Source organism: Schistocerca serialis, chromosome 3 (assembly GCF_023864345.2).
Source record: "Schistocerca serialis cubense isolate TAMUIC-IGC-003099 chromosome 3, iqSchSeri2.2, whole genome shotgun sequence".
Taxonomy (NCBI): Eukaryota; Metazoa; Arthropoda; class Insecta; order Orthoptera; family Acrididae; genus Schistocerca; species Schistocerca serialis.
Genome location: NC_064640.1, coordinates 104,611,590 through 104,635,751, shown reverse-complemented (window position 1 = coordinate 104,635,751; position 24,162 = coordinate 104,611,590). Strand labels below are relative to the sequence as shown.

At 41.4% G+C, this 24,162-nt stretch overlaps 1 protein-coding gene across 2 annotated transcripts in view; it reads left to right on the top strand.

Moving 5' to 3' along the window:
- LOC126469778 (ubiquitin-conjugating enzyme E2 H) overlaps positions 1–23,800 on the top strand; it is a 145,378-nt gene extending 121,578 nt beyond the window's left edge. Inside the window, exons 5-6 of one of the 2 annotated variants that reach the window (XR_007586073.1) lie at positions 18,869–19,055; positions 23,303–23,800. The gene's annotated coding sequence lies outside the window, so the exon portion shown is untranslated. Of the gene's footprint in view, positions 1–18,862; positions 19,056–23,302 lie in introns of both variants that reach the window. The other variant, XR_007586072.1, reaches the window with a different exon arrangement.
- The last annotated feature ends 362 nt before the right edge of the window (positions 23,801–24,162 follow it).

The window sequence follows — 24,162 nt, the reverse complement described above, 5'->3', positions numbered from 1 at the left end:
ACCACCACCTCCAAATTGTCTATACACAAGATGGGAGGCATAACATATTTCTATGGATTTTGAGAGAAGCCGTCTACAGTTTGAGTGATATTACATGCATAATGTCCCAGATTCAAAATTCATGTGGTAGACAAATTGTAATAATTAGACTATCATAGATAAATAAATATAAATCCTAATACTGCTTTATGTAGTGTTATACAGTGTTGACATAAAACTGCAATGTCCTAGGTGTTATAGATAAAGAGTAATTTAGTCAAAAATTATGAGGTGAAAATGCTAGCTGTCCAGGCACCCCCAACCAAGTGACAGAGATTTATAAGCACAAGGCAGATAGAACTGAGCTTTTTGATTAATTTTCTGACCTGCTGTTTCCACCTCAGTTTGTTATCAATTTGAATACCTACGAATTTCACATAATAAAGAAAGGTCTTTTAGTGTGTACTCATTGCTCACTACTTGTGGTACCCATAACTCATTTTGATTTACCAGGAACTACATACTATAAGTTTTTGTAAGACTTTAAGTAGTTGATCATCTTGTGGTGTTGCAGTTCTCCTTGTTATTTCTGTGCTTGCTACAAAATAGGAAGAGGAATTCTGCCTTATGCATGTGCTTTCCCATATGTTCTTGGCGAAGTGAATAGGCAGATTTCATAACCTCCGATTTTTCAAAACATAGCCAGAGTTTTCGCTGCCATTACGTCATGGCACCACAACATCAAAACTATGAGAAGTTGTAAATTGTGTAGCAGAATAACCACCAAAATAAATGTCCAATAGTATCATGTAACTTCCTGGCAGATTAAAACTGTGTCCCCAACTGAGACTCGAACTCGGGACCTTTGCCTTTCGCGGGCAAGTGCTCTACCATCTGAGCTACCGAAGCACGACTCACGCCCGGTACTCACAGCTTTACTTCTGCCAGTATCTCGTCTCCTACCTTCCAAACTTTACAGAAGTTCTCCTGCGAACCTGCGCAGGAGAACTTATGTAAAGTTTGGAAGGTAGGAGACGAGATACTGGCAGAAGTAAAGCTGTGAATACCGGGTGTGAGTCGTGCTTCGGTAGCTCAGATGGTAGAGCACTTGCCCGCGAAAGGCAAAGGTCCCGAGTTCGAGTCTCAGTCGGGCACACAGTTTTAATCTGCCAGGAAGTATCATGTAAGTTAGAAAATAAACATAACCCACTGAAGATAGCACCAAGTGCTGAAACATGTCTGGGTGAAACAAAACAGAAAAACAGGTGTCTTGCATAAGACGGAATTCCTCTTCCTATTTAAGTAGTTGACTGTGAACCATTTGTAAGCCCGTTCCAATATTCTTTCAGCTGTGATTCGGATTTGTTTGGGTCCCTTTATGTGTTAGAGGCCCTTTATCAGTATACTTTCAACATCAGCAAACACCACCGTTTTTGAAGAGCCCTCTAATGTCTTTTGTAAATCACGTATATATAGGAAAAGAACAATATTAGGCTAAGTACTGAACCTTGTGAGAGACCATCGTTAATGATTGTTTGATTTGATTTGATTTTGGCATGGAAGCTAAAACAGCTTTGGTCCAACCCGCCACTGCCCGCACTGAAACAGAGTTTATTGTGCAGTACCTCTCCCATTATATCTAGTAAAGCCAACCAATGCCCTTTACCAGTTCTTTGTTAGACACAATTTTTTCAGGTGTAGTTGTCCCGAAAATTCTGTCTCTCTTGCTCTCCAATGCTGAGCATTTGAAGATCAGGAGGTATGATGCAGTTTCTTCACTCCAGTCACAGATCCTACATTTAGGATCTCCTCCTGGTATACCCATTGTATGTAGGAGTTTTTTGAAATTCCCATGGCTGGTCATCAGTCCGACCATGAGTTTAATCTCTTGCCTGTTCAATCCCAGGATTACAAAGCTTCCTTTAAAACACGAATTTGGCATCATCACCTTACCATGGTTTTGTTTATACACATTGGTCCAGTATTTTGCGTGCTGTCTTCTAGGCCAGTTCCGTAGTTCTAATTTGATCATAGCCTTGGTGATTGTCAGGACAGGTTCTGGTCCAATGAATGGAGTCTTTGCCCCCATCCTGGCCAATCTGTTGGCTTGTTCATTGCCACCAATCCCAGAGTGGCCAGGGACCCACACTAAGTTTACCCTATTGCTTCCCCCTAGCTCCACCAAAGCCCTGTGACATTCTGCAACAATCTTAGATCTTGTTGCAGGAGCTGCCAGTGATTTCAGGGCTGCCTGGCTGTCCGAATAGATGTAGATGCTATGGTCCTTGTAGCACCTACACATTTTCTCCTCCACGCATGCCCTGGTTGCAGTAATTTCAACTTGGAATACCGAAGTCAGTTTTGCTAGAGAGATGATGCTCTCCAGTCTTGGCTGAACCCCGTACAGACCCACCCCAGCACCTTGATATGATTTTGACCAATTGGTGAACCAGACAATGTCCCCCGTATGGTGTCAAACTGTTTTTCCCACTGCTCCCTGCTCCCAATTATTATATTGTAAGGCATGTTGAAGCAGTTGGGAGTTATTATACAGTCGGCTGACATTTCCCCAGCCATTCCTATATTTACCTCACTCACTATTTTAATGTGTGATTCTGGATATCCCAATGAGATCCAGTTTTTACCAGTTTTGAGTCTGTATGCACCAGCTGCTGCCTTCATCTTGACCCAAAGGTGTAGTGGAGGCATATTCAGCACGGCTTCCATCCCAGCGATTGGTGTGTTGCTAATTCTGCCTGTTATGGCTAAGTAGTCTCAGTACCTTAGCAAGCTCCTTAGCTGCAACCTGCTGTTCTACCTTCTTCCACCACACTATGGTCCTGTAGGAGATCCTAGGTCTAACCACTGTGGTGTATATCCAGTGCATACCTCTGGGGCCTAGGCCCCAGTTTTTCCCACAAGCCCTTCTGGTGCTCACTAGAATACCCTTCACCTTGGAGCGGATGCTCTTAATGTGAGGAGTCCATGTTAGTTTCTCATCTGAGGTTACAGCTAGATATTTCACTATCCCCTTCACAGGTAGAGTTTCATTGAAAAGCTTTAGATTCCATCTTGAGTGTTGGATATGCTTCTTTGTGAATGGTACCACAACAGTCTTCTTAGGACTAACTCTCAGATCCTGTTTAATGCACTAGTTTTGCACAATGTCCACTGCATGCTGTGCCATATTCCTAACTGCGTCATTAAATTTGCCAAGTATTACTATGACAAGGTCATCTGTGTATCCTTGGCAAAAGCATTGTCTGGAAGTTAGTTCCTAAATGAGTTCGTTCACCACTAGATTCCACAATAAAGGGGACAAAACTCTTCCTTGTGGACAGCTTCTAGTGATGTCAGTGACCATCTTTTCATTCATCGTGGTGGCCTCTACCTTCCTTCCACTAAGTATGGCCCTAGTCCACCTACATACAGTGGCCTCTAGGTGATGCACCTCTGCTGCCCTAACCATGGAATCGAAGGTTGTGTTACTAAAAGCCCCCTCAATGTCCAGGAAGATGCAGAGGGCTATTTCTTGAAAGTGAAGTGCTTTCTCCACCCTCCCAACAAGCTGACGGAGAGCTGTCTCACATGATTTACCTGGTTGATATGCATGTCTGTTTGAATGTAGAGAAGCCCTAGTTAGCCTCCTCTCCCCAACATGTAATTTACCAGTTTTTCCAATGTTTTAAGAATGAAAGAGGGCAGACTGATTGGTCTCATATCCTTGGACTTGTTATGATCAACTCTCCCTGGCACTGGAATAAAGATAACCTTCACTGCCCTCCAGGTATTGGAAATGACTCCTGCTGCTAGGCTAACCCTGAATAACTACATAGGACTCTTATAAGATTCTCTCCTGCTTGTTGCAGGAGAGCTGGAAAGATTCCATCTGCGCCTGTTGACTTGAATGGTTGGAAGTTTCCCACCGCCCATTGGATTTTACTGAAGTCGAAACACTCCTTGGCTGATTCCCAGTCCTCTCTTTGAGTGCCTGAGAACCAGTGTCTCTCAGGGATCACATTCTGGTCTATGTTATCTGCCAGAGCATATTGAGGAAAGTGAGTTTTGAGGAGCAGTTCCAGTGTTTCATTTGCTGTCTTTGTATATTCCCCATCCTCCTTCCTCAACGTACCTCCTGGATTAGTTGGTACTCTAGTGAGGATTTTGTGAAGTCTAGCTTGAGCAACCATGCCATCCACTTCCTCACAGAATGCCTTCCAGGATGCCTCCTTTGCTTGTCTAATTGCAAGGTTGTAGTTGACAAGGGCCTCGTGATATGTTGCCCATTGTCCTTTACATCTCACAAGGTTAAACAGTTTTCGTACCTGTATTCTTTGCATTCCCAATTTATTGTTCCACCAAGGCACACTCTTGTTTGTGCACTTCTTGGTGATTGAGCAGTGGTCCTAGTATGAGGTCACTGTGGCAGAGGTTACAGCCTCTGCCACTTCCTCAAACTCTGCTGAATTCCTTATCAAGGTTTTCATCCCATGTGCCTCTCACCCCTTGGCACAGATCACATCACACCTAGGGTTGGGGAAGGGAATTGGGTAAGGACTAGGAGTGGATAAGAAAAACAGGACATTGTGGGACACTCCTAGCCTGACCCATCTTAGAGGCCTTTACGGCAGAAGGTCCTCTACCTTCAGCATAGGCCTCAGCTTCACGGGGATATGCAAGCCTCTCCACCTGCACGGGCATTTCTTCACTGAGGTGGTGTCCCACGGAGAGGATCTTTAATGATTCTCCACTCCAAATTTTATTTTAGTGCAGTGGTGTAATTTGTTAGTGTGACCTTCTGTTTTCTACACCAATGAGATTGACTACATACATGCAAAGAGAATGCCTTTCAAGCCATAATGTTGTAATTTCCCCAGTCAAATATTATGATCTAAATGGCCAATTAACTTAACCATGTAATTAAAACGGAGGCCACATTGACTTGATATCAGTGTTAATGCGCGATGAACAGGAACAAGAATGATGAAAAAGGGTGATTTTTTATTTATAATGTATCGCTGCTAGCTCTGAGCAAAAATAGGTTAACTGAGAACTGCTGTAGGAACACTTTCGTAGAATGTAAATATGTTTGGATTAAAGGAGACCACTCATCAAAAATCAGTGTTTAGTGGTTGTCAACACACACACACACACACACACACATACACTAGAATGTAAATATGTTTGGATTAAAGGAGACCACTCATCAAAAATCAGTGTTTAGTGGTTGTCAACACACACACACACACACACACACACACACACACACACAAAGATTTTTGGAGTAATCCTAGCCCAAGAAAGGATTACTCCAAAAGCTACCAAGTTTTCTTTTGTATCGTGTTTTTGTATCTACGATTTGATACTTCTGCTTTTTGGTGAGTGGTCTCCTTTTAATTGAGAACTCATTGAAAACATGTCTGCTGCACCTGAGTTCCAGAATGGAAGAAACAATGTAACACTATGGTGTCATTAATTTCCTTGTACACACATCCACAGCTGCAGGAAACCTTTTGAGACATTAAGCTATCTTCCCACCTTCAACTGTTCAGAACTTTAAAGTTAATGTTTATTTTATGATTTACTTGTAATTTAGTTTCAGTATATGTCTGTTATCGAGTACTTCAAAAATCAATTATCCTTCTACACTGCACAGCAACTGGAAATAAATAGTAGTGCTAACAAAAAAAGACATTATTGATCTATTTTTTTATTTACACTCCCATGTTATTCTAATGGCTATGAAGTGCAAATAGAGCTTTGATTTTTGAAGCACTTGATAATAGATGTTTGCTGAAATATGCCAATAGTGCAAAAATGTGATTTTGTTTAAGGCTAATGATAATTATAAGTGTAACCTATTAAATAACTCATTTTCATGGTTAACAACTTTACAGTGACCTTCACCAGTCCTACCATACTATATATAACATTGTGTGAGTAAGCAAATTTGAAACTGTCCTGAGACTTTCTGAGAATATTATGCCATTAAGAGTATTATATAATAAACCTTGTTATATTTATAATTTGCTTCTTGTTGGGGAGTCGTGATACAAGTCTGGAAGAGAGAAAAAGGAGAGAGGGAAAGAGGCCATCGCTTGCCTAAAAGTTCCTTATATCCATACGAGACTAGCATTGATGGTTTTCTCTTCTCTGTTTTGAAATGTTCAAAGTGCAAGTCTTCCCTCCAGTCCCTTCTTAATATGGCAAAAAGATTTATTGTGCAGTGTTTTGTGCGAAGTCCAGAATGCAAAAAGTGAAACAGTGATGTGGAGAAAAATAAGCAATTACAAAGTATGTGTTGAGTTGCTGTTAAGTACTTAATAGGTTGATGACAGGCAGCTCAGGTGTGACACACACACACACACACACACACACACACACACACACACACGATTGCCCTCATGACCATGTAAGAATGGTTATAGTTTTATTATAAAAATCTATGACAGGTTTTGGAATGAGCAAAGGTAACTGCTTGCTTCTACAGAATAGGTGTTGAGCAGTGGTTAGACATATACACAACCACCTGACCATAATAGCTCAGCTTATGAACTTGCATTCTTCTGTGACAAAATGGGCTGCAGTGCCAGGACATACACTATGTGATCAAAAGTATCCGGACACTCCCAAAAACATACATTTTTTTCATATAAGGTGCATTGTGCTGCTACCTACTGCCAGGTACTCAATATCAGCAACCTCATTAGTCATTAGACATCATGAGAGAGCAGAATGGGGCACTTCATGGAACTCATGGACTTCGAATGTGGTCAGGTGATTGGGTGTCACTTGTGTCATATGTATATATGTGAGATTTCCACACTCCTAAACATCCCTAGGTCCACTGTTTCTGATGTGATAGTGAAGTGGAAATGTTAAGAGACACATACAGCAGGAGAGGGTTGCAATGTGTAATAGGCAGACATCCATTCAGATCATCACACAGGAATTCCAAACTGCATCAGGATCCACTGCAAGTACTATGACAGTTAGGTGGGAAGTGATAAAACTTGGAATTCATGGTTGAGCGACTGCCCATAAGCCACATATCGCGCCAGTAAATGCCAAACGACGCCTCACTTGGTGTAAGGAGAGTAAATATTGGACGATTGAACAGTGGAGAAATGTTGTGTGGAGTGATGACTCATGGTACTAAATGTGGCAATCCAATGGCAGGGTGTGGGTATGGCGAATGCCCAGTGAATGTCATCTGCCATTGTGTGTAGAGCCGACAGTAAAATTCAGAGGGGGTGGTGTTATGGTGCATTCATGTTTTTCATGGAGGGGGCTTGCACCCTTTGTTGTTTTGCATGGCACTATCACAGCACAGGCCTACATTGATGTTTTAATCACTTTCTTGCTTCCCACTGTTGAAGAGCAGTTCGGGGATGGTGATCAAGCACCTGTTCATAATGCATGGCCTGTGGTGGAGTGGTTACATGACAATAACACCCCTGTAATGGACTGGCCTGCACAGAGTCCTGACCTGAATCCTACAGAATACCTTTGGGATGTTTTAAAACGCCAACTTCGTGCCAGGCCTCACCGACCGACATTAATACCTCTCCTCAGCGCAGCACTCTGTGAAGTATGGGCTGCCATTCCCCAAGAAACCATCCAGCACCTGATTGAACATGTGCCTGAGAGTGGAGGCTGTCATCAAGGCTAAGAGTGGGCCAACACCATATTGATTTCCAGCATTATTCATGTAGGGTGCCACGAACTTGTAAGTCATTTTCAGCCAGGTTTCCGAATGCTTTTGATCACATAGTGTATGGTATGCATCTTTACTCTCTGAAGAAGTGTGCAAGTTTGTAAACTGAGCTACTGCATTCAAATTCTTATTTACACAAGTATCCATTATGTAATGCTTCCAGTATACATTCTGTATTTTGAATTATCTACTTAATATCTAATGAAACTGGTGTGGAAGTTAAAATATTACTCAGCTCTGAAAGTATGGAAATTTTGTAGACAAGATAAAAGTCATTTGCCTGATTTTCACAATCTAAGGTTTACAAAAGGAACAGGCCAAGAAATTCTTCTGACAGCTTTGTTATTAATGTACAGTTCAGTGTATTGAAGGAACTTTTATTTCTGTCCATCTAATTATGACTTTAATTGATTCTTGGGATATAATGTCATGTGGTAACAATAATAAGTCTTACTTTTATCAGAAAATATCAATTGTAGTGGTCTAAAGAGCTGTTCACAGATAATCTTGTACAGCTACATCTATATGCACATTACAGTAAAACCTTGCATTAGAGGGGTTGTTATTGCCCTGGAACAAATACTGCAACTACATATTTCAGCGAAAAGTGACATTTTAACAGTTCCTGTTATCAGGTGTAATATATTTTGTGCCTGTTAATTAAACTGTAATAAACAACAAGTTTACTTTCTGTGATATATCTCCTCTTCCCTCCTTAACATCGCCCATTTAGTTATCTAATTTTTCGTACACGTATTTTCATTGTTTTCCGGTAACATAATTTTCTTTCTGGCACTAAAATCGATTTGTACCATGAGTGTAAAGTGCCTGACATGCTGTAGAATTGTTAGCTCCGGGGTCTGGTGTGATGGATGTAGTAACTTTTTTCATTGGGGCGATTGTAGTGGCGTGGGAATTGGGAAAATGAGCGAGACTCATCAGTGGTTCTGTAGGCTATGCAGTAGAGATAGAAAGCTTGTGGAACAGGAGGGGAAAATTGCTGCCCTTCAGGCTGAGTTAGATGAGGCTAGGCGAGAACTGGGCAGGTTAAGGGGGGAGAAGGGTAAACAGGGGTGGGAAGTGGCAACAGGCATAAGGAACAGGCCAAGAAATTCTTCTGACAGCTTTGTTATTAATGTACAAAATAGGTTTGACCTGTTGCCTCAGTCAGAAACTGATGAGCCTCTCACAGAAGTAGATGTAGACAGGGCTCAACAAACTTTCAGCAGCAAATTGAATAAGAATGTAGGGAAGTCTGCAAAGAGAAAGAAAGTCTTGTTACTAGGTAGTTCGCATGCTAGGGGTGTGGGCCAACTTCTGCAGGATGAATTAGGGTCAGAATACCAGGTCACAAGTTTTTTCAAACCTAGTGCTGGACTGGGGCAGCTTACAGAGGATTGAGGTTCACTATGTAGAGGCTTTACTAAGGAAGATACCGTGGTTATTGTGGGTGGACCGGGCAACAGTATTGACAGAGATCCGGCGGCACAGCATAGAGTGTGACCTGGCAAAGATTGCATCAACATCGAGTCATACCAGTGTTGGGTTTGTGTTGGTTCTGGAGTGCCACGACTGACCTCATTTGAGCTCTTCTGTCAGGAGTGTTAATTTGGAGTTGGAACGGCTATGTGGATCTGGTGCAGGGTCACACATTGGTGTGGTTCCTGTTGATTTACTCTGTAGGTGGGACTATACTAGACATGGCCTACACCTCAACAAGAAAGGGAAGGGTAAACTGGCTGGGCTAATAGCAGGAAATATAAAGGGGGGAAGAACTACATCTCATGGAGGAAACTCTTTTTTGGTGTAAGGTCAGTGTCCAGTGGGAAACTCAGCCAGGCAAGTACTAAAGATGTTAAAAAAGTTCAAGATACTCACAAAAGTAAAGTGAAAAATAATGTTAGCATATTTCATCAAAATATTGGGGGATTGAAGAATAAAATTGATGAGCTTCTGCTTTGTTTAGAAGATATAGAAACTGAGAATGTAATAGATGTACTATGCCTGTCTGAGCATCACATTTGTCACTGATATGCAAAAGGTTAGCATCAATGGGTACAAATTAGCTGCACATGTAAGTAGAGATAATATGATGAGAGGAGGAGTTGCCATGTATGTCAAAAGCTTCCACAGTGTAAAAAATTTGGAAACTAACAAATCTTATGTAGAGCAACATATGGAAGCATGTGCCACTGAACTAAAACTAAATGATGGCACTTTCATAATTGTAACAGTGTATAGGTCCCCCCTCAGGGAATTTCCAGCTATTTCTAGAAAACTAGGATGCTTTGTTGTGCTATCTGTCAGACAGGGGGAAGCAAATTATCATTTGTGGGGATTTCAATGTTGATTTCCTGAAATGGTGTAATAGGAAGAATGACCTTGTAGTATTACTCAGTTCTTTCAATTTGAGCTCCGTCATTGATTTTCCTACTCGGATAACAAAGAACAGCAGGACATTGATAGATAACTTTTTTATAGACCAAGATAAGTTTAAGGATATAAATGCTTATCCTATTGAGAATAGTCTTTCAGATCATGGTGCACAGCTTGTTACAGTACATGACATAGTTCCATGCAGTATATCAAATCAGAATTTCAAAGCAGTGCGTTCAATTAACAATATAAATATTGCAAACTTTAGGGAAAGCCTACAGCAGCTAGACTGGGATGAAGTGTATAAGGAACCCGATGCAAACTTGAAATATAACTTGTTTCACAATACATTTTTAAGGGTATTTGAAAATTGTTTTCCCAAGAAAATAGTTAAACATAATTCCAAGAAAACACATAAAAAACCTTGGCTAACTAAAGGAATAAGAATATCTTGCAACTGTAAAAGAGAACTGTATCTAACAGCAAGAGGGAGTACTGACCCCGAAATTGTTCAATATTATAAAAACTATTGTGCGGTACTAAGAAAAGTTATTAAAAAGTCCAGAAGCATGTGTATCATGTCTGAGATCACTAACTCTGATAATAAAATTAAAGCAATTTGGAATATTATTGAAAGGGAAACAGGGCAACCAAGAGCACAGAAAGACTTTAGTGCCATAAAACTGAATGACAAGTGTACTAACAAACAATCAGAAATTGAAAATATTTTCAATAAGCATTTTTTAAATGTTGTGGAGAAAATAGGATCTAGATCTTCACTATAAGAGGCAAGGCTACTAATAGAAGAGGCCATACCTGTGCAGTTTGAAGCAACTGTATTTCCACCAACCTCTCCCTCTGAAATCAGTAAAATAATAAACTCACTGAAAAGTAAAAGCTCTTACGGAATTGATGGCATTTCCAGCAAGGTACTTAAAGCTTGTTCCCCACAGATAAGTAGGATTCTCAGCCACGTATGTAATAGCTGTTTGGAGCAGGGTGTTTTCCCCGATAGACTGAAATATGCCATTGTAAAACCATTGCATAAAAAGGGGGATACGTCGGATGTCAACAAATACCGCCCAATCTCTCTTCTGACAGCCCTATCAAAAATTTTTGAGAAAGTAATGTATTCAAGAGTAGCCTCCCATATTTGTAAAAATAAAGTACTAACAAAATGTCAGTTCGGTTTTCAGAAAGGCTTTCCAACAGAAAATGCTATATACGCTTTCACTGATCAAATATTAAATGCTCTGAATAACCGGACATCACCCATTGGTATTTTTTGTGATCTCTCAAAGGCCTTTGATTGTGTAAATCATGGAATTCTTTTAGATAAGCTAAATCATTAAGGTTTGAGGGGGGGCAGTGCACAAATGGTTTAATTCATACTTAACTCGAAGAATGCAGTAAGTTGAAATAAGTGGTTCATGTAATGTTAAAACAACAGCTGATTCCTCAAACTGGGGGGCTATCAAGTACGGGGTCCCACAGGGTTCGGTCTTAGGTCCTTTACTGTTCTTGATATACATAATGACTTACCATTCCACATTGATGAAAATGCAAAGTTAGTTCATTTTGCTGATGATACAAGTATAGTAATAACATCCAAAAACCAAGAACTAAGTGATGTAATTGTAAATGATGTTTTTCACAAAATTATTAAGTGGTTCTCAGCAAACGGACTCTCTTTAAATTTTGATAAAACACAGTATATACAGTTCCATAGAGTAAATGGCACAACTCCAGTAATAAATATAGACTTTGAACAGAAGTCTGTAGCTAAGGTAAAATTTTCAAAATTTTTAGGTGTGTGCATTGAAGAGAGGTTAAACTGAAAGCAACACATTGATGGCCTGCTGAAATGTCTGAGTTCAGCTACGTATGCTATTAGGGTTATTGCAAATTTTGGTGATAAGAATCTCAGTAAATTGGCTTACTATGCCTACTTTCATTCACTGCTTTTGTATGGCATCATATTCTGGGGTAATTCATCGTTGAGTAGAAAAGTATTCATTGCTCAAAAACGTGTAACCAGAATAATTGCTGGAGCCCACCCACGGTCATCCCGCAGACATCTACTTAAGGATCTAGGGATCCTTATAGTATATATATTCACTTATGAAATTTGTTGTTAATAATCCAACCAAGTTCAAAAGTAATAGCAGTGTGCATAGCTATAACACCAGGAGAAAGGATGATCTTCACTATGCAGGGTTAAATCTGACTTTGGCACAGTAAGGGGTAAATCATGCTGCCACAAAAGTGTTTGGTCACCTACCAAACAGCATCCCCTGGCAGGTCAATAGACACACAAACATACACACAAAATTCAAGCTTTCGCAACCCATGGTTGCTTCGTCAGGAAAGAGGGAAGGAGAGGGAAAGATGAAAGGATATGGGTTTTAAGGGAGAGGGTAAGGAGTCATTCCGATCCCGGAATTGGAAAGACTTACCTTAGGGAGGTAAGCCTTTCTGTTCCCGGGATTAGAATGACTCCTTACCCTCTCCCTTAAAACCCACATCCTTTCATCTTTCCCTCTCCTTCCCTCTTTCCTGACGAAACAACCGTGGGTTGGGAAAGCTTGAATTTTGTGTGTATGTTTGTGTTTGTTTGTGTGTCTATCGACCTGCCAGTGCTTTCGTTTGGTAAGTCACATCATCTTTGTTTTTCAATGTATTGTCTGATCCTTTTTGTCTGTGGGTTAGAGTTATCTCATATTTCCTCCATCCAATATATGTATCATTATAAAAGTTAAAGTATCTGTTTAATATTGGTTGCTGTTTGAGAATGTATATTTTTTTATCAAAATTAAATCAGCCACAGAGAGGTTTGTGTTCAATTATCACTTAATAAATGCATGTAATCTTGATTTTGGTACATTAACCCTATTATATATGGGAAGGAAACTGAATTTAATTAGGAATGAAATAATTACAGTTAATAGTTAACTACATTTTTGAAACTTGTTTTAGTTTAAAATCTATAGTTGACTCAGACCAGCAAGGAGGCAGTATTTTTCCCACTGGCACTTTTCATCATGAGAAAATATAACAATAATACTTTTTTTAAAAATTATTTATTCATAAAGTGACAGAAACAGCTGTAAATAACACACTGTTGAGTAAAAACAAATTATTTCTCATGAAACTGGCAGAAACATGGACCCACACACAGTGGGATTTTACAAGCTATGCTCATATGCTGAGTTCACTTTTCCATCTGCTTACTGCTGCAAGTGCTTCCCAAAATAGGATGATGGTTTCCTACCTGTGACAGCCTTCTGTATACAGGAACTACTCCCTTTTTTGCAGGGTATGAAGACTTTTGCCTTGACATTCCCTATTAGAATATCCAGCAACGAGCTGTCATGCTAATTTGAGACCTGATCCTGGTTTGATATGGAGCACTTGTTAATCTTCCACAACAAAAAGCTGTTCACTATAGTGGGATCAATCAGAAATAAAGAATTCTACTCCACCATTTGATAGAACATCTATCTAGGGCATAACTTCCTCTCAGTTAATCAAATCTGTCAACTCCACCCATGACCTCATTATAGTCAGTCACAGCTAAGGGACAGAATACACGTGACTGTCCCATCTTTATTCTTGCTAGTGACTGTTGCTGTCTCTCGTGAATCACGAAATGTAGACAGCCATGTGACAGCGTTCTTGTCCATCCACTTCACAACTGAGATGATGCCTTTTATTTGAAACTGTTATCTGTCATCACAGGAGGGAAACCTTTTGAGATTCACTCTGACATTTCCACAGGAGTAAACACCTTTTTTCAGTAAGACAGATATCTGCCTTGGTGATGCAGTAAAGCTGTCAAACGCCAGAAGTACAGCCTTCTGATGCACATATTCTGTTAGTTTTAGGGCTACTCTTTCTCCTAGTGTGTAAACATCATTGTTTTCTGTTGATTTTCCAGTACAGGTAACAAAATTCAGTACGTATCTTGTCTCTGCATCGCATAAACACCACACTTTATATCCCTCTTGACGGGTTTTACGGGCACATATTGCTTCATATTAGAGCAGCCCTTGAAAGCAATCATGTTCTCATCAACAGATAGGACAGGGGAGTGGCCATAATTTGCTTTGAAATTCTCTAAAAGTTTTGTTAGAAGAGGCTGCAGTTTGTGTAGCTTGTCGCACTTGAGGTGCCTTCGAGATCTCTGATCCTCGTTTATCTTCGCAATTGATGTTCTCAACATTCTTTTTCAAATATCTTGCTGCTCGTTACTACTACTATTACTACGACTACTACAGCATCAACTTTTAAACTTGTATCTGAACTCCTAGAATTCAACAATGCTGGAAGTTCATGAATGCCCATAATAATAAGGCATCCAACAAATACCTTTATCTCCCTAATGTTTGTAGTACTCCATCCTTCTGTTGTACCAACATTCTCCCAATACAAAGCTCTATTTTGAGTAGCATATCTATTTGTTTCAGTTACGATTACGCTGAAAATATCGCCATCAATAAGTTTTGAAAAGTAGCATAGTTAATTGTCAATGTTTTTGAAGACACATTTTGAAACAGCACTTTTTACTGAATGTCACTTGCCCCTTCACTGATAAGATGTGAACAGTCATCACCTCACTCTTTGTCGCTATGTTGTTCTGAGTCATGTTGAGTCCCTGTATCATATGGAGCTATCTGAAAATAAGCTCCCTCAGCCAGGTCCTCCACACATTCATCATGCACATAAACACATGTTATGCACAACTCTAATGATGTGACATGAAATGATTCATCCAAGCTATTCAAATCACCTCTGGATTCAAAGGCATATTCCACTTCAAAATCACTGTCATTCTCAGGCAAAGAAAACAGAATATTCAGCACCTCTTCCACATGCTTTGGGTTACTCATATATAGTTTCTCAGACATCTGTAAAGATAGTATTATGTTCAGGTAGTATGTAACTGCATTATTGAAATATATCACCTACATTTGAAATAAATTGCTACAGAAGCACTCATCTGTAAGTAATACCTCACTGAGAACATACTTACCAGTGTGAATTTGCTTTTGAATTTAGCTCATGAAAAAATTAGATCACAATTATTGCGAGAAATAAATCTGGCTGACAGGATTATGACAAAGTCAGTGGAAAGCATGCTACCCACCAAAAGACACTGTCACAATTTTTGGAACAGCATCACAATACACAGTAATCAGTTATAAATATCAAAGAAATATATTACGAGGTTTTCACAATGAATATATTGTTAAAACTTAGCTTTAACATGAAATATAATGAAAAAACTAACTTTTCTGACAAAACAGTGCCACAGGCAAGTCACCATAACATGTTGTACACTACACAACTCCACAACAATAAGAACCATTGGTGAGAAACAGAAAACGGCTGCTGGCAATAAATTCATAAGGGAGTCCCACACATGGCAGCATGTCACGGTACTGGCAAATGTGTGCCACACAGAACCTTTTTCATTATTTTGAATCTGGGAAGGGTATTTCACACAGTACCTCCGAGGTAGCAATGAAGTGGGAATTTTTCCTTATGACCATTTCATAAGTGTACCATGAATATCAGGAATCCAATAAAACGCCAGTCTCCGACATTTCTCCAGCCGGATAAGATCCTGCAAGAATGGGATGAACAATTACTGAAAAAAATTGTTCAATCTGATAGAAGTGCAACCCTTCCAAATATTGCCACAGGTTTCAATGCTGCGCCATCAACAAGTGTCAGTGTGTGAACCATTCAACGAAACATCATCGATATGGACTTTCGAAGCCAAAGGTCCACTCGCGTACTCATGATGACTGTATGACACAAAGCTTTACACCTGGCCTGGGCCCATGATCACTGACATTGGACTTTTGATTACTGGAAAAATGTTGCCTGGTCAAACGAGCCTCGTTTCAAATTGTATAGACATCTACGGGTATGGAGACAACTTCAGGAATCCTTGGACCCTGAAGTCTGCAGGGGCTGTTCAAGCTGGTGGAGGCTCTGTAATGGTGTGGGGTGTGTGCAGTAATATTGGATCCCTGATATGTCTAGGTACAACTCTGACAGGTGACACGTACCTAAGCATCCTGTCTGATCACCTGCATCCATTCATGTCCATTGTGCGTTCCGATGGACTTGGGCAATTTCAGCAGGAAAATGCATAACTCCACATGTCCATAATTGCTCCAGGAACACCCTTTTGAGTTTAGACACTCCGCTGGCCACCAAACTCCCCAGACATGAACATTGTTCTGGCGTAACCACAAACGTCAGAACAAAGACGAGGAACACAAGACCAGAGAAGGAAGTGAAACGACGTCAACTATGGTGTGCAGAATAGGACCGCACCACTATGGGAGCATCCTCAAGCCAAAGTGAATATAAGTGCCACAATTCTTGTTCCATCCAACGAAACTGGTTCCTGGATGAATTGCCCAAAAATTGCAAAGATGGGCTATGTTGTTGTCTCAGTACCATTACAAAATTGTGTATCACCTGACAGCTCAACATGGTAATGCAGATGCACTTTTACATCTTATGATTGGCCCTGATACAGACTTTGACACTTCTGCTGCATCTTGTTGCTACATTGATGCTCAGGATTATGAATTGCTTCAATCTTTTCCATTGAACTATAGAAAATTGCACAGGCCTCAGAAACTGATAGTGACTTGAAAATTTTGCTCAAGAACATTCGCACATCTTGGCCTCATTCCTTGCATAGCAGAAAGAACTCTGTAGTTCACAGATAATTTGCACATCAGCTTAGTTTCACTGTACAGAAAGGTGTAATTCTTGTTCAAAATGACAGTGGACGTCACATGTGTTGATCCCTAAAGTTTTGCAAAGAGAAGTGTTGCAGTTACTTCACAAAGGACGCTGAGGGACTGTTCGTACGAAACAGTTAGTGCATCGACACTATACGTGGCAGGGCATGGACACCCAAAATAGAACAGATAACATCACAGTGTCACGCATGTGTGGAAAATCAGTCCGCTCCACCACAAAAATTCTCTGCTTTGCCTAAGTCGCAATTGCCATGGCAACATGTGCACAAAGACTTTGCAGGACCTTTTTGGAACACTCGCTAGTTGATTGTGGTTGACCCATATGGAAAGTTTCATTTTGTTGTGCTAATGAACTTGACAATGTCACATAGCACAATTGAAGTGTTATGATCGATATCTTGCCTCTAAGATTTACCTGAAGTAATAGTGTCAGACAATGGACCTCAGTTCACATCAAATGAATTTGGAACATTCTATGAACGCAGTGGCAAAGCATCTAACTAGTGCACTGTTCCATCCACAGTCAAACAGCAAAATGGAACATTTTGTCAGAACCTTTAAGCAGCAGATGGACAAACTTCACTCCGCACACACCAGGGATCAAGCATTGGAACTGTTTCTCTCCTCATATCATTTGCACCCACGAGATGGTCCATTGCCAGTGGAATTGCTTCACGGCTGCTGCCATCGGACACTGCTCCACCCACCTCAGCACCCGATGCCAAAGGAAGGCCGAAAATATTGCTTCACATTGAATGATATTGTCTTCATGTCCAGATGGTTTGCAGTGCCACCTTCAAAATCACCTTCACCTCTGACATGTACTCAATGATCTTTCAGTCTCATTTCCCCCAGATTCACGGGTCCAGAGGGCAGCGCAGCCACAGCAACCACCAGAGGGTGCAATCACGACACCATGGGATGACCTGATGGAGGTGGAGCCTTCGCCCCCTCCTCCTCCTCTCGTCCTGCCCACACCACAACAGACGCCACCTTCTTCATCTGGTTCATGGCAGCAGGAGGTGGATGCGTACCCTTCTGGCCATTTTCTGAGGGACATTTCCGCTAGAGTGCAGGCGTGGTACATCCGTAAGCTTGACATCCCCAAAGCCACAGCTTCTGGCCCGACATTGCACCCACACCCCTGCATCCCCGCCGTGATCGTACCACCTACACGACAATGGTCTGTCATTTTTGGGGGGGTGGGTGGGGAGGGGGGGGAGGGAATGTTGTGGCATAACCACAAGAGCCCCAATGAAGATGAAGAGTGCAAGACCAAAGAAAGTGGCGATACGATGTCAGCCAATGGTGCACAGAATAGGACCCCACCATGATAGGATCGCCCTCAAGCCGAAGTGAATATAAACACCGCTTCTGTCAGCCTCTGCCACTCAAATTGGCTGAGTATATGGACATTAGTGGACAGTATTAGTGCTGCCTAGCAGGAAGTGCTACAATATCAGATTGTAGAGATCCACATCCATTGCTTGTTTGAACATTGTGTATAGCCAGGACTCAGATTTATGTTGCACATTGCCCATCACACACGACACCTTTGTACATTAAAGTTAAGTATTGTCAATCTGTTTTATAGAAATAAAACTACTAATGTTATTTGCTTGAATTGTTGTATAGCATTTTGAGAACACAGCATCCCTTAGGTACTCTATACAAGACGAATGGGCAAGACTCAACAACTGGTGATGAGAATCCTCCAAACCCCATGCCTGATGGCCCCAGACTTTGTTGTGTTTTCTGCTGGCGCCTTAATTCTCTCTTGTCTTTACTTTAGAGGGGTGCTTCATTGCTTTAACAGTTTCTTGTCAATTTTTGCTAATTTATGTTTTCAGGTGGGAGTTGCATAAAATTTCTTTGTACATATTTTTGTCTGTTTATTGAATTTGTGCAATCCAACATAACCCCCCCCCCCCATGTCCCGCCCCCTCTGCAGGAGCCACAGCTGCAATAGTTAGATGCCACACAGCTAATGCGAATGTTTCAGTTTCAGACGCAACAAATATCTACACTACTCGACATGGTGCAGCAGCTACTTGCCAATGCTGCACACCCGACTGAACAAGCACCTCCTACAACAGCTGCTATACCACCTTTTTGACAGTTTAGTGAACAAGATGAGAAATGGCTCGAGTGGCTGCACCAGTTTGATGCCCATATGCTAGCTCACAATGCCCCAGGTACTGTAAAACTTCCATATCTATTATCAACAGTAAGAAGTGCAGTGTTCAGATTAATTCAATAACTCTTTCCTAATGCCACTCTGAGTGAACTTGCTTATGACACAGTGGTAGACACACTAACAAACTATTATTAACAACAAGTGAATGTGGTTGCAGCTAGGTATCAATTCTTTAATCGCAAAAAATTATAAGAAGAACCGGATCACGAGTGGGTAACAGATTTGCAGTGTATGACAAGGAAATGCAATTTCAAATGTGCTTCTGGTGCTTTATATTCTGATGTAATGTTGTGTGATGCGATAGTGTACAATGTACCTGATGTCAAACTCAGAGATCAGATTTTGAAACAGTCTGATCCATCATTTCAGCAGGTAGCGCAAATACTATATCAGTAAGATTCCTGTGCCTTGTTGCCTCATACATTTGAGCAGCCACCTGTTTGTTGGGTTGAGTCCCTCGCTTGCAACCGCCCCATTCCCCACCAGCGGCTTGTGCTAGCCAAGCCGAGTAAACAATGTTGCATGCCATGTAAGCATTCGCTAAACAGGTGGCTACACAAGTGAACACAATTAAGTTTTGCCGCAAGTGTTATTCATGACGCAAATGCCAAAACTTCCTCTCCCAACAAACTCAGTGTTACGATTGTGGTAGGAAAGGACATGTACAATCTGTATGTTTGCAATGGAACAAACATAGGAATTTGGCCCACTCACAAAAATCTTGTCACAAGGCCTATGTCATTAATGCAGTAGATTAAAAGTTTTCAACAGGAAAGCATGCAGTTTCTACAGTGATATGCCAGTGAAACAAACTTTTTCTTCATTTACTTATTTGTGGGAAGCATGTGAAATTTCAGTTGGACATGGGTGCCTCTGTCACATTGCTAAACCATCACACATACGAACTGTTCGTCTCCCCACGCCTGTCTAAAACTAGCATCCAACTGACGGCTTATAATGTACAAGACATCCCGTTCTTGGAACATGTACTGTGCCTGCTATGTATTGCTTGCATACACGAACAGTGACTTTTACAGTGCTACAAACATTTGAGTGTGAGAACATATTTGGCCTTGATTCTTTTGATTTGTTTGGCTTTAACATTCAGGACAATGTGTTGTCAGTGTCTGCATTCAATGCAAACGCCAGTGTAGCTAGCTTGCTAAAAGAATTCCTGGAACTCTTTTTCTGAAGATTTAGGCAAAGCTAACAATTTTGTTGTACATATTACTCTGAAAGACAATGCTCAGCCGAAATTTTTCTGGGCCAGAACTGTTCCCATTGCATTATGTGACAAAGTCGCTGCTGAACTTACAGAATTGCAAGATAGCAGAGCTATTGTGCCCATGCAAGTTAGTCAATGGGCAAGTCCACTAGTTTTGTTCCCAAACCTTCATGTCGTATTCACCTCTGTGTTGACTTTTAAGTCTACAGTCAACCCACAAACTGTCATTGATACTTATCCATTGCCATGCCCAGAAGATCTCATGGACAAATTAGGTGCGGGAAGCTATTTTTCAAAAACTGACTTGTGCGACGGATATCTTCAAATAAAGCTCTATGAAGAACCTCAAAAAGTGTGTGTAGTTAATACTTATTTGGGCTTGTTTGAATATTTGTATTTGCCTTTTGGCAATGCTTCTGCACCCACCATTTTTCAATGGTATTTGGTACAGCTGACTGCACAAGTGCCAAACTGTTCAAACTCTTTGACTCTATTGTAATAGCAGGTTGTACACCTGAAGAACATATTGCCAATTTACGTGCTTTGTTTCATGTGTTATCTGATGCAGGACTAAAGTGTAGACTGGACAAGTGTGGTTTTTTTAAGCCTGAGTTGCAGTATTTGGTCATGTCATAAACATTCAAGGTGTATATCCTCTTGAGTTGCACTTGTTAGCCGCATGAGATTTGCCAGTTTCTCTCAATATCCCAGGATTGTAGTCAGTTTTAGGGAAAATGAACTATTATATTCGGTTCTTACAGAATGCTGCAGCTCTCTCAGAATGAAATGATAATTAACTCAAGACCCTGAGCTGTCGACAGACATTGATATACATCAACAGGGACAGTTGAAAATGTGAACCCGACCGGGACTCTAACCCAGGATCACCTGCTTGCATGGCAGACACACTATCCATCTGAGCCACTGATGGCACAGGGGATAGTGCAACTGCAGGGATTTACCCCTTGTATGCTCCCCATGAGACCCACATCCTCAACTTAATGTCCACATTACATTTGTAGTGACCCTGCCCATTACACTCATTACTCGCAGCAGACAATCTTACCGACTCCCGTAAGAGTTCGTGCAATGTGTGTGCATCCAACACAGATGAAGAAGGTCAATGGCCTGTTAGCCTTAACTAAATGCAGCTCTCTTAGAATGAAATGATAATTAAATCAAGACCCCAAGCTGACGACAGGCGCTGATATACATCAACACATATGTAGTGTGTGGACATTAAGTTGAGAGTGTGGGTCTCACGGGGAGCATGCAAGGGGTAAATCCCTGCAGTCGCACTATCCTCTGTGCCCTTGGTGGCTCAGATGGATAGAGCATCTGCCATATAAGCAGGAGATCCTGGCTTCGAGTCCCAGTCAGGGCACACATTTTCAACTGTCCCCATTGATGTATATCAATGCCTGTCGACAGCTTAGGGTCTTGATTTAATTATCATTTCAGTTGTATTGCAAGTTGACACTTTCTTGTATGGCATCGGTGCAGTGCTTTTGCAAAGCAGTGGTGATAAGGACATGCCTATTGCTTCGCATCAAAAGTGTTGTCCAAAGCTCAGAGTAACTATTCACAAATTTAAAAAGAGGTATTGGCTATAGTGTATGGTGTCACCAAATTTCACCATTATTTGTATGGAAGAAAATTCTACTTGGTAATGGATCACAAGCCTTTGCAGTCCCTGTTTCAACCAACGAAACTGGTTCCTAGACGAACAGCCCAAAAATTGCAAAGATGGGCTTTGTTGTTGTCTCAGTACCAGTACATGATTGTGTATCATCTGACAGCTCAACATGGTAATGCAGATACACTTTTACATCTTATGATTGGCCCTGATAGAGACTTTGACACTTCTGATGCATCTTGTTGATACATTGATGCTCAGGATTATGAATTGCTTCAATCTTTTCCATTGAACTATAGAAAATTGCACAGGCCTCAGAAACTGATAGTGACTTGAAAATTTTGCTCAAGAACATTCGCACATCTTGGCCTCATTCCTTGCATAGCAGAAAGAACTCTGTAGTTCACAGATAATTTGCACATCAGCTTAGCTTTGCTGTACAGAAAGGTGTAATTCTTGTTCAAAATGACAGTGGACGTCACATGTGTTGATCCCTAAAGTTTTGCAAAGAGAAGTGTTGCAGTTACTTCACAAAGGACGCTGAGGGACTGTTCGTACGAAACAGTTAGTGCATCGACACTATACGTGGCAGGGCATGGACACCCAAAATAGAACAGATAACATCACAGTGTCACGCATGTGTGGAAAATCAGTCTGCTCCACCACAAAAATTCTCTGCTTTGCCTAAGTCGCAATTGCCATGGCGACATGTGCACAAAGACTTTGCAGGACCTTTTTGGAACACTCGCTAGTTGATTGTGGTTGACCCATATGGAAAGTTTCATTTTGTTGTGCTAATGAACTTGACAATGTCACATAGCACAATTGAGGTGTTATGATCGATATCTTGCCTCTAAGATTTACCTGAAGTAATAGTGTCAGACAATGGACCTCAGTTCACATCAAATGAATTTGGAACATTCTATGAACGCAGTGGCAAAGCATCTAACTAGTGCACTGTTCCATCCACAGTCAAACAGCAAAATGGAACATTTTGTCAGAACCTTTAAGCAGCAGATGGACAAACTTCACTCCACACACACCAGGGATCAAGCATTGGAACTGTTTCTCTCCTCATATCATTCACACCCTTGAGATGGACTATCGCCGGTGGAATTGCTTCATGGCCGCCACCATCGGACACTGCTCCACCCACCTCAGCACCCGATGTCAAAGGAAGGCTGCAAGTATTGCTTTGCGCCGCATTATATTGTCTTTTACAGGGTTTTTAGTGGCAGCAGGTGGTGTGTGCAAGGTGAGGTCATCCATGGACTTGGCACTTGCATGTATCTTCTTTTAGGTCCAGATGGTTTGCAGTGTCGCCATCAAAATCACCATCACCTCTGACATGTACACAATGATCTTTCAGTCTCTCTTCCCCCAGATTCACAGGTCCAGAGGGCAGCGCAGCCACAGCAGCCACCAAAGGGTGCCATCACGACACCATGGTATGACCCCATGGAGATGGAGCATTCACCCCCTCCACCTCGTTTCGTCATACCGATGGAGATGGAGCCACGCACACCGCAGCAGTCGCCACCTTCCTCATCTGGTTCATGGCCAATGGTGCACGGAATGGGACCGCACCACGACAGGAGTGGCCTCAAGCCAAAGTGAATATAAGCGCTGTTCCTGCCAGCCTCTACCACTCGGATCGGCTGATTATGTGGACATTAGTGGACAGAATTAGTGCAGCCTAGCAGAGAGTGCTACGATATCAGATTGTTGTGATCCATATCCATTGGTTGTTTGAACATTGTGTAAAGCCAGGACTCGGATTGATATTGCGTGTCGCCCATCACTCGCCACAACTTTGTATATTAAAGTTAAGTATTGTCAATCTGCTTTATAGAAGTAAAACTACTAACGTTATTTGCTTGAATTGTTGTATAGCATTCCGAGAATCCAGCATCCCCTAGGCACCCTATACAAGACGAGCGAGCAAGAGCCAACACACATCAAAAAAATGGTTCAAATGGCTCTGAGCACTATGGGACTTAACATCTGAGGTCATCAGTCCCCTAGAACTTAGAACTACTTAAACCTAACTAACCTAAGGACATCACACACACCCATGCCCGAGGCAGGATTCGAACCTGCGACTGTAGCAGTTGCACGGTTCCGGACTGAAGCGCCTAGAACCGCATGGCCACACCGGCCGGCCAACACACATCATTGAGCATATCTGGGATGCCTTGCAACATGCTGTTCAGGAGAGATCTCCATCCCCTCGTACTCTTATGG